Below are 12,337 nucleotides of genomic sequence, written 5' to 3' on the forward strand. Positions count from 1 at the left end.
TAAGGGTGCCCAAATGCTGCCATTTGTATTTTTAAAGCCATTCATTAAACTACACATTTAGTGTCATGAGTCGTTTGGCCCATATACATACAAGAGACTCCTGGTGATTCAGATGAAGCTCAGTTAATCAATTGCAGAGGAGACCACTGAATGAACCTTATATATTGTTTGCACCCGCTTGTACCCCGGATTGGAGCACATTCGTCAAATTTTAGGCTGCGTATTAAAACCTTATACATGTAACCAGGGGGAATAATCGGGTCAGAGAACAATTAAAGGCATTAAACAAAAACAAAAAAAAATGTTCTTGAGCAAGAGACGTAAATATTTTCTGCCAACAAGATATTTACATATTAACCAAAGAATCTAATGGAAGAGTCCGCATAAGAGTTTGAAATAATTGCTGTGTTTTGTGTTGCTTTTCTCCAAATATATATTCGATGAGTGCATAACCAAAGACAGAGATGATGAGTCTGCGGCCCTCTAGTTGTTGCTGGACTCCAACTCCCATCAGCCATAGCCAGCATGGCCAATGGTCAGGGATGGAGGGAGCTGAAGATACGTTTATTGCCTTTTTGAAAACTTGCTCTTCAGGGTCAAATCAAATTCAAACTTTATTTGCGTAGCCGACTGGCCATAGCATCTAAAAGACAAACACCAACAAAAATACAACAAATATGGCTACCAATAAAACCTTATAACCTATTAAAACTCAGGATGATAGCTCCTTGGACCTTAACATAAATAGTAAAATGATAATAATAATGATAATAATAAAATCCTATGCTGGGAATCCGGATGTCTACACTGTTGTCGTTCAGATAGCAGCTCTCAATCTCATTGCTCTCTCGATAAATCTGGCAACCTTCTCTGTTATCGAGCTGTTCTGGTCGGCTAGAAGTGAAAACAATTTGGCTTCACAAGAGCGGCCCGGGATGGCAGATAGGAGCGGCGTGATGGTCTCATCCCTCAGGTCTTTATATAGGGGGCAGGACAAGAGTACGTGCGACACAGTCTCTACATAGCCGGATCCACAGGGGCATAGCCGGATCTCGATTGGAATTTTTTGGTATCTACCTTCAAGAACAGCTGAGGGTAACATATTTAGCCTGGCCAGTGTAAAGGCCCGCCTAAATTTTGGGATGGTTAGGTTGGACAAGTATGGTGCCCGAGATTCGAGGTGGGAGGGGGGCAGATAAGCGTACCAAGCACTAAATTTCTTGATAGAGGCCAGATTATTCTGCAGTTCAATATCCTTCAGGCGCTGGTCAATAAGGATTTTTGCCTTGGGAAGACCCATTTTAAGTAGGTGTTGTGCTTGGAGGCCACATGTGAGTAGTTTTTGATGCACTGCTTTGGACCACAGACTTCTGTGTGCATCTCGTGTGACTAGGGGCAATAGGCCGGATGGATTTAAATTTAAGCGAATCCAATAGTTGAATGTTCTTAACCAGGTCCTGGTTTCGACAGAGGGGGAGGCCGGTCTCCAATCGTAGGGCCGCGTTTGGTGCACATGGTGGGACGCCTAGGATCTGTCTTAAGAATCTAGACTGGACCGTTTCAAGTATGTTACAATGGTTTCCCGTCCAGATTTGGGCCCCATAGAGTAACTGCGCCAAGGGTTTTGCTTGAAAAACCTCCAGAGCTGCTGGAATATGCCTGCCTCCCTTTGTAAAGTAAAAGCCGAGACAATATTTTGGCGCTTTGGGATGCTTTTTCCCTGGCATATTATGATGGGCCTCCCAGGACCCTGTTGACTGGAAACTATTCCGAGATATTTAAAAATTTTGACCTGTTCTATTGGTTGATTGTCCATCTCCCATCTATATTGTCTGTGTCTCCTGGCAAAGACCATGACTTTGGTTTTTTTGGTGATTTACCACCAGTTGATCTCTCCTGCAGTAGGCTGAGAATTCTCTTAAAAGCCTTTTGAGGCCTACTTGGTTCGTGACAGAAGAACCGCGTCATCCGCGTAGAGGAGCGCTGAAATTGATTTTTCGGCCAGTTTGGGGGCATGAAACTCCGGGGATGTTAAATATTTGACCATGTCGTTTATGTATAGATTGAATAAGGCCGGGGCTAAATGCAGCCCTGTTTGACTCCTTGTTGGTTGGTACAGGGCCAATCAGCTGCCCATTAACTGAGGTTCTTACATATATTTTGGAGTCTTTGTATAGGCTTTTTATCAAGAATAGTAGTCTTTTATCAATGCTGGAGGTGTTTAATTTAGCCCAGAGTTTGACTCGTGAAATCGAGTCAAAGGCCGCCTTCAGGTCAATAAAGGCTGCGTATAGAATCCCACGTGTTTTATTGACATATTTATCTATGAGATGTGATAGTACAAAGCAGTGGTCTATTGTTGTTCTGCCCTGTCTGAAACCGGCTTGCTCCTCTGCCAGAACTGCCTCAGTTTCCATCCAGTCAATTAGTTTCGTGTGGAGGTGTTTGGCGTACAATTTGCTGGGAATAGGGAGGAGACTAATGGGTCTGTAGCTCGCTGGATCAGCCATTGGACCCTTTTTGTAGATTGGAATGATTACTGCCTCTGTCCAGCAACCAGGGATTTTGCCTGTTGAATCGATGTATGTAAATATTGACGCCATTATAGGGGCCCACCAACTAATATTGATCTTCATGAGCTCTGCGGGAATGTGGTCAATGCCTGGGGCTTTGTTGTTTTTCAGTTGGGCAATTAATTTCCCAACCTCCTCTATGGAAACAGGAGGCCAATATGGTAAGTTCTCGGAGTGAGCACTTAGATCATTGTGCTGGGCTTCGTCATCGTAGAACAGGGTTTGAAAATGTTTCGTCCACTTCTGGGGTTCTACAATACAAGTGGGACCAGTCCACTCCTGGCCCAGGAGGCCTGTGATGATACGCCAGAAGGAGGTTATGTCTTTCTCATTTGAGGCCCTCACTAGATTACACCAGGCCGATCTCTCAGCTTTTGTTTTTTTTACCTTTAATAGCTGTTTATAGTTTCGTCTTAAGTAGACGTAAGCCGGTATAGAGCGAGGGTGCTCGGTGTTCTGTAATTCCGATAGATTGATCTCAGATGTTCCTTGCTTGTCTGCATTCCAAGATCAAACCATCTCTCTTGGTCCTTTGCCCGCTTTGCCGCAGAGTTAAGTGTCTTAGTGTTAAGAAGGTCTTTAGTCTTGCTAATAACTCGTGAACGGAATCCATGGCCTTTTCTCCGATGTTAGCTGATACAATGGTTGAGTAGATGGTCTTCACGTCTTGCGAGTGGAGGAGATGAGTTAGCTCTATATTGAGCGTGGGAGTCCATTAATTCTTCTAGGGGCCGGTAATCCCGGGTTAACAGTGGGGGTGTAGTAAAGGTTAGCCGTGGGTTTGTTAAACGATGGACCATCGAGCTCTAAAATTAGTGGGAGGTGGTCACTTTCAGTGTTATGTCCCACTTGAAACTTTGACACGGAGTTGTAGGCGAATTTTGATATCAAAATATAGTCTATCACGCTTCCTCCCGCCTTTGAAAAATGGGTATACTCCCCAGGGCGATCCTCTTCCTTACTACCGTTTAATATCATCAGCTCCCTTCTTTTTGCGACCTGGGCTAGGCATAGCCCCGAGAAATTACATTTACTATCTTTAGAGAGTCTTGAGACACCTGCCTCAGTTGCACTTTCAAGGTCCTGAATCTGGTTATATTGGGTGTAAAGATTGTTATCATCAGTTCCCATACGTGCATTAAAATCCCCCCCGATTATAATCGGTGTGTAGAAGGATGGGAGGATTCTATGGACTCTAGGAATGTCTCTAACTCTGCCCCAGTTAGCTTTAACTCTAGATTTTTTTGACAGGGGGGCAGATAGACATTGACCAATACTAGTGCATCTCTCTTAAATTTAAGTAGGACGGCCGTGGCAAGGGAATTGCAGTTTGGGAGGGCTTTTAATGAATGTTCAAGCTCTGTGGAGATAAAACTGGCTAAACCTCCACTAGGCCTGCCTCCCCTTACCGATGGAGTAGCATATAGGGAGTGGCAAGTGTAGCCATTAAGCAGAGTGGGGTCACTATGCCAGGTCTCCTGCAGGAGGATGATGTTGAAGCGCTTGAAGAACGTTGCAAGTTGTTGATTGTTTTTCTTAGCGCGCCACCCTGCAATATTCCAGGACAGCAACTTTAAGTCTCTATCCCTCCATGATGTGAATTTGTTGACTCCACGATGTCCAGTAACCCCTTTACATCTAAAAAAAAACACTCCCATTAATTTTGTCAATAGGCATCTGCTGCATAAGGGGATGATTGTCCTTAGCTCTTGGAGACTTAAAGGGAGGGTTTGAACTTGGGGGAGTAGCTGTTTCATTTGGAGAAAGTTTTTGATAACTGAGCCAAGTCCTCGGGGATGTCACATTCTGGTTTAATTCTGCCTTACCATACACCAGCGGGGGCTGCAATTGGTGTTCCGAATCTACACATTTAAAGGAGCCTCCTGCCGTCCTCTTACCCACTAGGCACTTGGGAGATATAGGCCGTGTGTGTGGGCCTTCCGTGGTCTCAACATGGGCCTTCTTTTTGACCAGTCTGCTTCTCAGAGTGTCCAGTCTGTCCAGGATTTCCTTTTGGGCTGGCATCTGCAGTGACCAAAACCGATTTATTAGAGCAAGTTCTTCTACAGAGAAAGAGTCCTCTCTGTCGTTCGGATGTAGTTGTGTCTCAGGAGGGGCTAAGTCTTCCTGCTGGTACATTGATCTCTGGTTTTGTTGGTTTTGTTGCATGTGTACTCTGGCATTTTGTTCCTCTGTTCCTGATCTTGTTTCCCCCTTGGCCGCCAGTAGGGAGGTTGGCGTGGCTCTGTTTTCAAAGATTCTTAATAAATCTATTCCTTTCTTTGAAAATAGATTTCTTGTTCTAAAGATGAAATTGACCAGGTTATGATCTGTGAAAGTAATTAGTGCACGAACTGAATGTCCATCTTGATATAGATAGTCTATACTGACTATGTCGGTTGCTTTAACCGCCCCAGGTAAAATGCTGTTTATAATGGCCAGCAAATGCCTCACGCGGTCGATCCCTTTGCGTGGGCCCAATGGTTTTGGATAGTTTGTGAGTACAATCTTTTCCTGGCTTAGAACCAGGATCCATTTTTTCTTTGAGCAGGGGGCTTGAGATTCCCGCGAGTTCCCGTCTATGTTGGAAATCCCCAACTTACTTCTGTTTACAATCGCTACAGGGGCCCTAGGTGGGTTCAAGACAGAGGCATCCAAATGTGGTTTGGTTGCTTTCGTCAGTCTGGGCGAACACAAGGGAAGAACAGCTGTAGAGTGGTTTATTTCTTTGAATGTACTTGGGGAATCATTTTCACATATGGTGATGGGCTTGGTCTTTGGCGAGTCTTCCTTGTTGGTCTCTTTAGTGCCTTGGACTTTGATTTTTTTTGTGGTTATAAGAGGTGATGGTAATAAGTTGAAGAGTTTCTGCCACTGTTTTTTACTGATATGTTGGGTTCTTCTAGACGGCCTAAAGTTCTTGATGTTTTTGGTTTTCTTCGTCTTGGGTTCCAGTTTTCTTTTACGTGGCTTCTTTTTACATGGTATGTGGATTCTAGCATCTGAGTCCGGAGCCTGGTCTGTGACTCTTTTTGCCAGTTTGAAATTCTCCACAAGCGTCAGGAGTAGGCCATTTGTTACTGCTAGAAAGTTTGTTACATTATGGAGGTCTGTGCGTATCTGATCTATCTGGGCATGTAGCTGATCATCCCGCTCTTCCATGCTGTTGGCATTCGCTGTAGGCTGGGGGTCTTGCTGGTTTTTCCTGAGATTCTGAGATAATTTTTGAAGATCGAGGTCATTGGGGTTGGGGGAATTCCTCGTCAAGACGTTCTCAGCTAGGAACAGTTCCTGCGCCCGCTCTTCTATGCTGTTGGCATTCGCTGTAGGCTGGGGGTCTTGCTGGTTTTCCCTGAGATTCTGAGATAATTTTTGAAGATCGAGGTCATTGGGGTTAGGGGAATTACTCGTCAAGACGTTCTCAGCTAGAACAGTTCCTGCGCCCAGGTCCTGGATAATTTGGGCCTTCATGATCCGTTTGTAACTCTTTGCGTTGTATGGACCAATCCAGCACAGTAGGGGTGACTTCATTTAGGGTGCTCTCGCACTGTGGATTCTTATTCCCTTCTTTGTGGGGGAAATAATTGGTGATTTTACTTTGTTTCCTTCGAGGCTCCCCCTCCCCCTGGGGTGATATTGGCACAATTCCTAGGTCCATATAGTTCTTTCTTGTAAAGACCATCTTGAGTGTGGGAAAAGGTAACTGGGAGCAGTTTTACTAGAGTCTCTTGGTCCCAAGAGTTTTAATTTCACTTTACTCAATCACGGGCAGACGAGACGGATTATGTTTGTCTTCCAATTTCCCACCATCAAAAGGTGTGGAGGCTAGCAAGGTTTCATGCTTGTCCCTTAGCTTGGTAGGATATTGCTCCCAACTTCCCGTCTCGTCTCTTCTCTAGTTCTCAGCTTTAAGAGGGAGCTGTAGTCCGACAACAACTGGAGAGCCAAAGGTACTGAATCCTTGACTCTAAGGCAGAGCAGTCCAACAGTTCATTCCAAGTAGGCCACAATGCTACTTCGAAATGGAACCCACGGGCCGCACACAGCCTTGTCACACAGGGGAGAAGGAGCGAGGACAAAATTTGATGCCCCCAAAGCCAGATAAACAAGGCACCAGAGATTCTCCTATTAAAGCCCCATTTAAATGAGTAAAAGCAGTGCAATAGTGCTGCTGTCAGAACAGCTCTTATCCATCAGCCACGTGTGTTGAAATCCATCACATTCAAGGGAGCTATATGCAAAATACGTTAGCTACATGCTGGGGAAAAAAATCCCCAGGGGCCTAAGTCTTTTACGCTGGGCACCATTCATAGTGGCAGTGGTTCTTAAGCTGTCGCCCCATATGCTAAAGAGGTAACCCACTTCCCACTTTAAATCTAGGCTGAAGAGCAGTGTGCGTCTTTCAGTATGAGCTGAAGCTTGTCTCATTCCAGGTCCAAATACTTTGTTCATCTAACTAGAATTATCTGCATTGGCTGCTTGTTCTTTCGGACGCTCCAGGGTCTCAAGCAGAGAAAGGTCTTTCCCATTCACTGTTACCTGACCCTGTCAAGGGGAGGCCCTGTGTTTTGACCCTGGGACCACCTACCTTTGAAGCATGTGCTCTGCCGCTGAGCTATACTCCCTTTCTCAAGTGTTGCTTCCACCACCAGCAGCAAGTGCAGTAGGCACTTCAAACAAAACAACCTTCTTCCACCCTGTATGCGGTTCTCCATGCACTCATGCCACATATACCAGTGTGTCCTAGCAGTAAAGGGCAAATTCAGAGGCTGAGTTTTAATGCAAAAACTTTTGAAAGTCTTTTCCCATGTGGTGTCCATGAAGTCATGCAGTGATCTGCAAAGAGCAAGTAAACTAGAATAGTCGTTCTCAGTGCGGTAGAGATCAGTGCTGTCAAGTATCCCGTTTTCCCCGGGATTCTCCCTTATTTTAAGCAGTTTCCCGCTGCTCTCCCTTATTTTTTATTTCCCTTAAATTTCCCGTTTTTAATGGAAGCAGCTCCTCCCCTGCTGGCCAGGGACTGGGTGGGAAGACCTCGCCTACTTGGAGAGAAAAGCCTCAGCCCTCAAAGCAAGTGGGAGCCATTTCCTGTGCTTACAAGGGGGGTGTATTCCTCCCCCTGCATCAGCCCCTATCTGTTGCCGCCAAGCCCCTCAGCCGGCCAATAGGGTTAGCTGGCGGGCAGAGCCTGGGTGCCTTTGAGCAGCTGCTGCTTCCTGTCCTGTTTTGATGGGATCAGACAAGACGACGATGGGACTCCATTGCGCGGAGCACATGGCTGCCCTCCTCTTTGCTCCGCTACGAGCCAGAGCCCGCTTGGAGTTTACATTGCTGCTCCGCCCACCACTGACATGTGACTGTCCCCAGGATAGGTGAGACTGCTGATCCCTTATTTTCAAATCCGAAACTTGACAGCTATGGTAGAGATTTTAAGAAACATCTGCCCATTACTGGTTCCATCTGATATGAATTACCTCTGCCCACTGAGCTGCCAGCACTGCACCGATCTGTAACATCGTATGTCAAGGAAGGAGTCCAGCATGTAGTTAATTCCCAAGCCAGCTCTGTCCCTGTTCCAGTTAGCATGGCAATGGCTCCTCCCATGTAGTTTTGGGTTTAGTATTTTTTCAAGCAGTGTTGAAGGACACACACTGCAGCCCTTCGCTTGCCACTAAGGCATGCACCTCCAGGGGCTGATGGACTCCAATTCCCATCAGCCCCAGCCAGCTCAGGAACAATGTGAGTTGCAATTTCTGGAGGCTTTCAGGTAAAAGGGGGAAATACTGTGTGCTAAGCTACACACACTTTTGCGCTGTGAATGGCATAACAATACTGACCTCCATTGCAAGGACATTGTGAGGAGCACCAGGCTAATGCATGTGACCTGCTTTGAACACTTGGAAAGTGTTGTCGTAAGAGGAATGGACCTGCTCTGCAAAATCTGTGGGTTCTGGGGCTGTGCTAGGACAAAGAGGAGGTGGTGACTTTGTTAGCATTTCTCTAACCCTCCAATCCATCCTAGCTCTGACCTGTGGATCTATTATATAAAACTGTATTTGCATGAGAACTGAGAGGTCATTCAGTCTGAGGGAAAGGTTTCATGGCTGGGTTGTTTTCAGGAACAGTTCTTCCAAAAATATCTCATGCCATCTATCATGTATCTCTCAGATGCTGGAAGCAAGTGTGTGTGTGTGTGTGTGTGTGTGTGTGTGTGTGTGTTCCCCTAGCATCCCCAAACATGCAAAGCTTTTTTCCCCCACTTCAAAGCAGCTTCAGCCAACCTTTCATTTCTGAATATAACAGCCACTTTCTAGCATGTTCATACACAATTCCTGAAAACAGAGTGGCATTTAGCATCGGGGGCTGTCTTTTGCTGCAGAAACAGCTAATGAAACTCTGTTTTAATGACTATCGAAATAGAAAGCTCCCTTTTCTGTTGGTGCAACGTCGGTTCACGTTACTTTGAAAGAGCAAACTCGTTATGAAACTTGTCGCAGTCTCTAAAAATTACTTACACTTCTGTAAGCCTGTTAAGGGCTGAGGCGCTTACAGAAGGGAAGAGGGCCACTCTGCAGCGGGATGGTGACATTTAACTGCATTGCAAATGCGCAGCAGATCATCAAAATCAAGTAACTTGCAATAAAAAAGCTAAGCCAAGGGGATTTCCAGCCACCCCCCCGCCGTCAAGCAGTCATCACTTATCCTGAGAAAGTATGCAGATTATAAATGATCAGCCTGACAATAATCTTTTCTACAATGAAAATGACAGCTTAATCCTTGAACAGGCATCTATAACCATCCCCATTCTCTGTGAAGGCATACCATTAATAAATGACACTTTACTTATACTAAATTTGCAATGTAGCCTCATTTATTAATTGCTGCTTATTTCTGTAGCGTAAATTCGCACAGGAATAATGCCTGCATATTGATATAGCAATTTAAAATGTTCCAAGTGATTCAGTAAATATTATCTCTTTAATCCTTACAACAACAACCCTGGGTAACCTCACTGGGATAGGGAACCTGTGGCCCTCCAGATGCTGTTGGCTACAGTTCACATCCTATTTGGCCCCATGCAATGCTGGTTGGGGCTGATGGGAGATGGAATTCAACAGCTTCTGCGACATCACAGGCTCCCCATCCTTGATATACCACCACAGCTGCCTAAGTCCCATCTTCTCCAGATTTTCCCCCAAGCAACCGGAGACTGCGCCTGTGTGTCACCAATCTCTCCTCCACAATCTTCATACCTCTTCTGGTTCCGGGAAACAAGAGGGTAGGGGAACTTGTTGCAGCAGGAGGGGGAGACACTTGTGGCTCTTCAGCAGCTCGAATCATGTCTGCCTCTTGGCCTCCATCCTCTCCCTCACCTGATTCAGCTTCTGCATCTGATTCTCCTCCTCTTCCCAGTCTTCTTCCTCTTCATTGTCCCACCACCAATCCCCAGGCTCGTAGTCTTCTTCCCCTGGGGGGTTCCTCAGCTGGTTTCTCCCACCGTTCCTCCGCATCCAACTAGTTCATGACCCAAGGCGGTTTACAATATAAATATCCACTCCTTCTTCCTCTGTCTGCACCAGTTTGTAATTATACCATTACTTTTGTTTTACTGTCAGTAGAAAGGGACATTTAAAATCAACCAGAAACCATAAATGTTGCCATGTATAATCACCCCATAGCAAGAGAGCACCTGTTCAGGGTTCTAGCTAGGGAACCAGTCATCTGCTCCTCCAGGGCACTCTAGAAGGAGTGGAGTTCTGCTGTAAGTTGCAAGCACAGCACCAGTTGCATTGATGGCACCTAGTTTTTGGCAAACGAACTTATAGGCATCTCATCACATTGAAACAGCCATGCTGATCTTGGAGTGGAACACATTAATAAGCCAAGTAATTGAACTATCCCTATGAGTCATTCAAGTGCAACTGCAAAGTGAATATAATATATTATCAAGTTCCCGTTTGAGAGACTGGATTCCTTAGCAGATGGCAATAACACTTTATGACATAATTTAATTCCACTGACCTCAATGAATAATGAGGTGGTGCTTAAATCATGTGTAAATAATGTTTATTACCATTTTTTTAAAACAAAAAAACCCACTACTTTTAAAATATATTGAATATCCCATTAAAAGAAGAGCGCAGCAGCAGCAACTGACTACATAAAGTACATTACCCCATACTTGGGACTGGAGCGTTTGAGAGAATAAGGCCTGGATTTGGGGATATATGCTTCAGCGTATCTCCTTACTCACTGGGGTGAGGTGCCAACAGAGTGGCTAAATTCTACAGCAGATTTCTCTGGCAGATGCTTTGTCCTTTAAATTTTAAATGAATTTTCTTTTTCATCAGCTTTGCAACTCTACAATCTTGCATAAATGTTTATTACAGTTGAATCCATCCATGACACACAACTCAACTCCCCCATCCCATCACTTTTGTTACCTGTCCCGTTATGTCACTCTGAATGTGCAGAGATCTTTTTGTACCTGTGCGCATGCAGCTTAAAAAAAATAAATCACAAGAAATAGGCAAAAGAGCCAATTACTGGGCTCTAGCCAGCAAGCTTCAGTATGGGCGAAATAGTGGTTTGTGCTTACAACATCCATATCCATTTTGATTTGGGTTTGTTTTTGTTTTTTTAAAATTTAATACAGAAGTCCTGCACAAGACTTGATATGTAGCTATACTGACATTCTCTATTTATGTACTGCAGTGACAATCTCCAAGGTAATCCCCAACACATGTTGAGATCCTGAAAGAACTTGGTTGTTGACATTCTAACAGCATGCAGCAATTGGTGGAAATAGGTGTACAACATTTGGGTTGCCAGAAACAAAGGGTAGCCCTAGCATAATGTTAGACCTACTCGAGAGCTGACCCACTGAAATTGATGGTCATGGCTAACATGGGTGCATTAATTTCAAGGGGTCTGCTTTGAGTAGAACCTAAGATACAACCCAAAATGGCTAGGTTGCACTCAGGCGAGGAGCAAATAAAAGTAGGAATGTGGTGATGGAGACCCAAATATCACCACGCACATAACAACCCGCTCACCACAAAAAGAAATGTGCTAATGAACCTTCACACTAGCTGTGCTTATATATGGGTTGTTGTTTCTTAACGAAGGGGGCTTCCAAATCTGCCCTTTACTGTGTAATCACCTTATTCTTTTCAATTTTTTCAAGGCCTCAGTTGGTTAGAGCGTAGCGCTTATAACTCCAAGACTGCAGGTTCGATCCCTGTATGGGACAGCTGCATTGCAGGGGGTTGGACTAAATGATCCTCAGGGTCCCTTCCAAATCTACAATTCTATTATTCTAATTCTATGATGCCATTCAGCATTTGCTGGTATCTCAGGATCCCCCCCCCCACGTTTCGTGGTAAAGAGTAAAACTACATTGAACCACTTTATCATACCCTACCACCAAAAAAAAAAAAAAACTTGTGAGGGAGAGGCTGGAAAAAGACTGAGAGACCTTCAGTTGTCTGGAGAATAAGACCAACTGCTACTACTACAATAATAATTTATGACTTATACCCTGCCCATCTGATTGACTTACCGCAGCCACTCTGAGCGGCTTCCAACATAATATAAAAACACATGGAGACATCAAAATTCTGCTATCCCAATTTCATGGCAATCTGCCTAGGTACTGACCAGCATCTGCTTTGAGGCTCCCATTAGAAGTACACTAACCGATTTTCCACGTTAAAAAGAAATCTGGATTAAATAATTTTTTTAAAGGTACAGGGTGGCATTTT

The 12,337-nt window shown here is 44.7% G+C and overlaps 1 protein-coding gene across 10 annotated transcripts in view; it reads left to right on the forward strand.

The window, feature by feature from the left end:
• Positions 1-12,337, forward strand: part of SLC8A1 (solute carrier family 8 member A1) — a 304,578-nt gene that overhangs the window by 288,589 nt on the left and 3,652 nt on the right. The window lies entirely within an intron of this gene.

This window comes from Lacerta agilis, chromosome 3 (genome assembly GCF_009819535.1).
Source record: "Lacerta agilis isolate rLacAgi1 chromosome 3, rLacAgi1.pri, whole genome shotgun sequence".
Classification (NCBI taxonomy): domain Eukaryota; kingdom Metazoa; phylum Chordata; class Lepidosauria; order Squamata; family Lacertidae; genus Lacerta; species Lacerta agilis.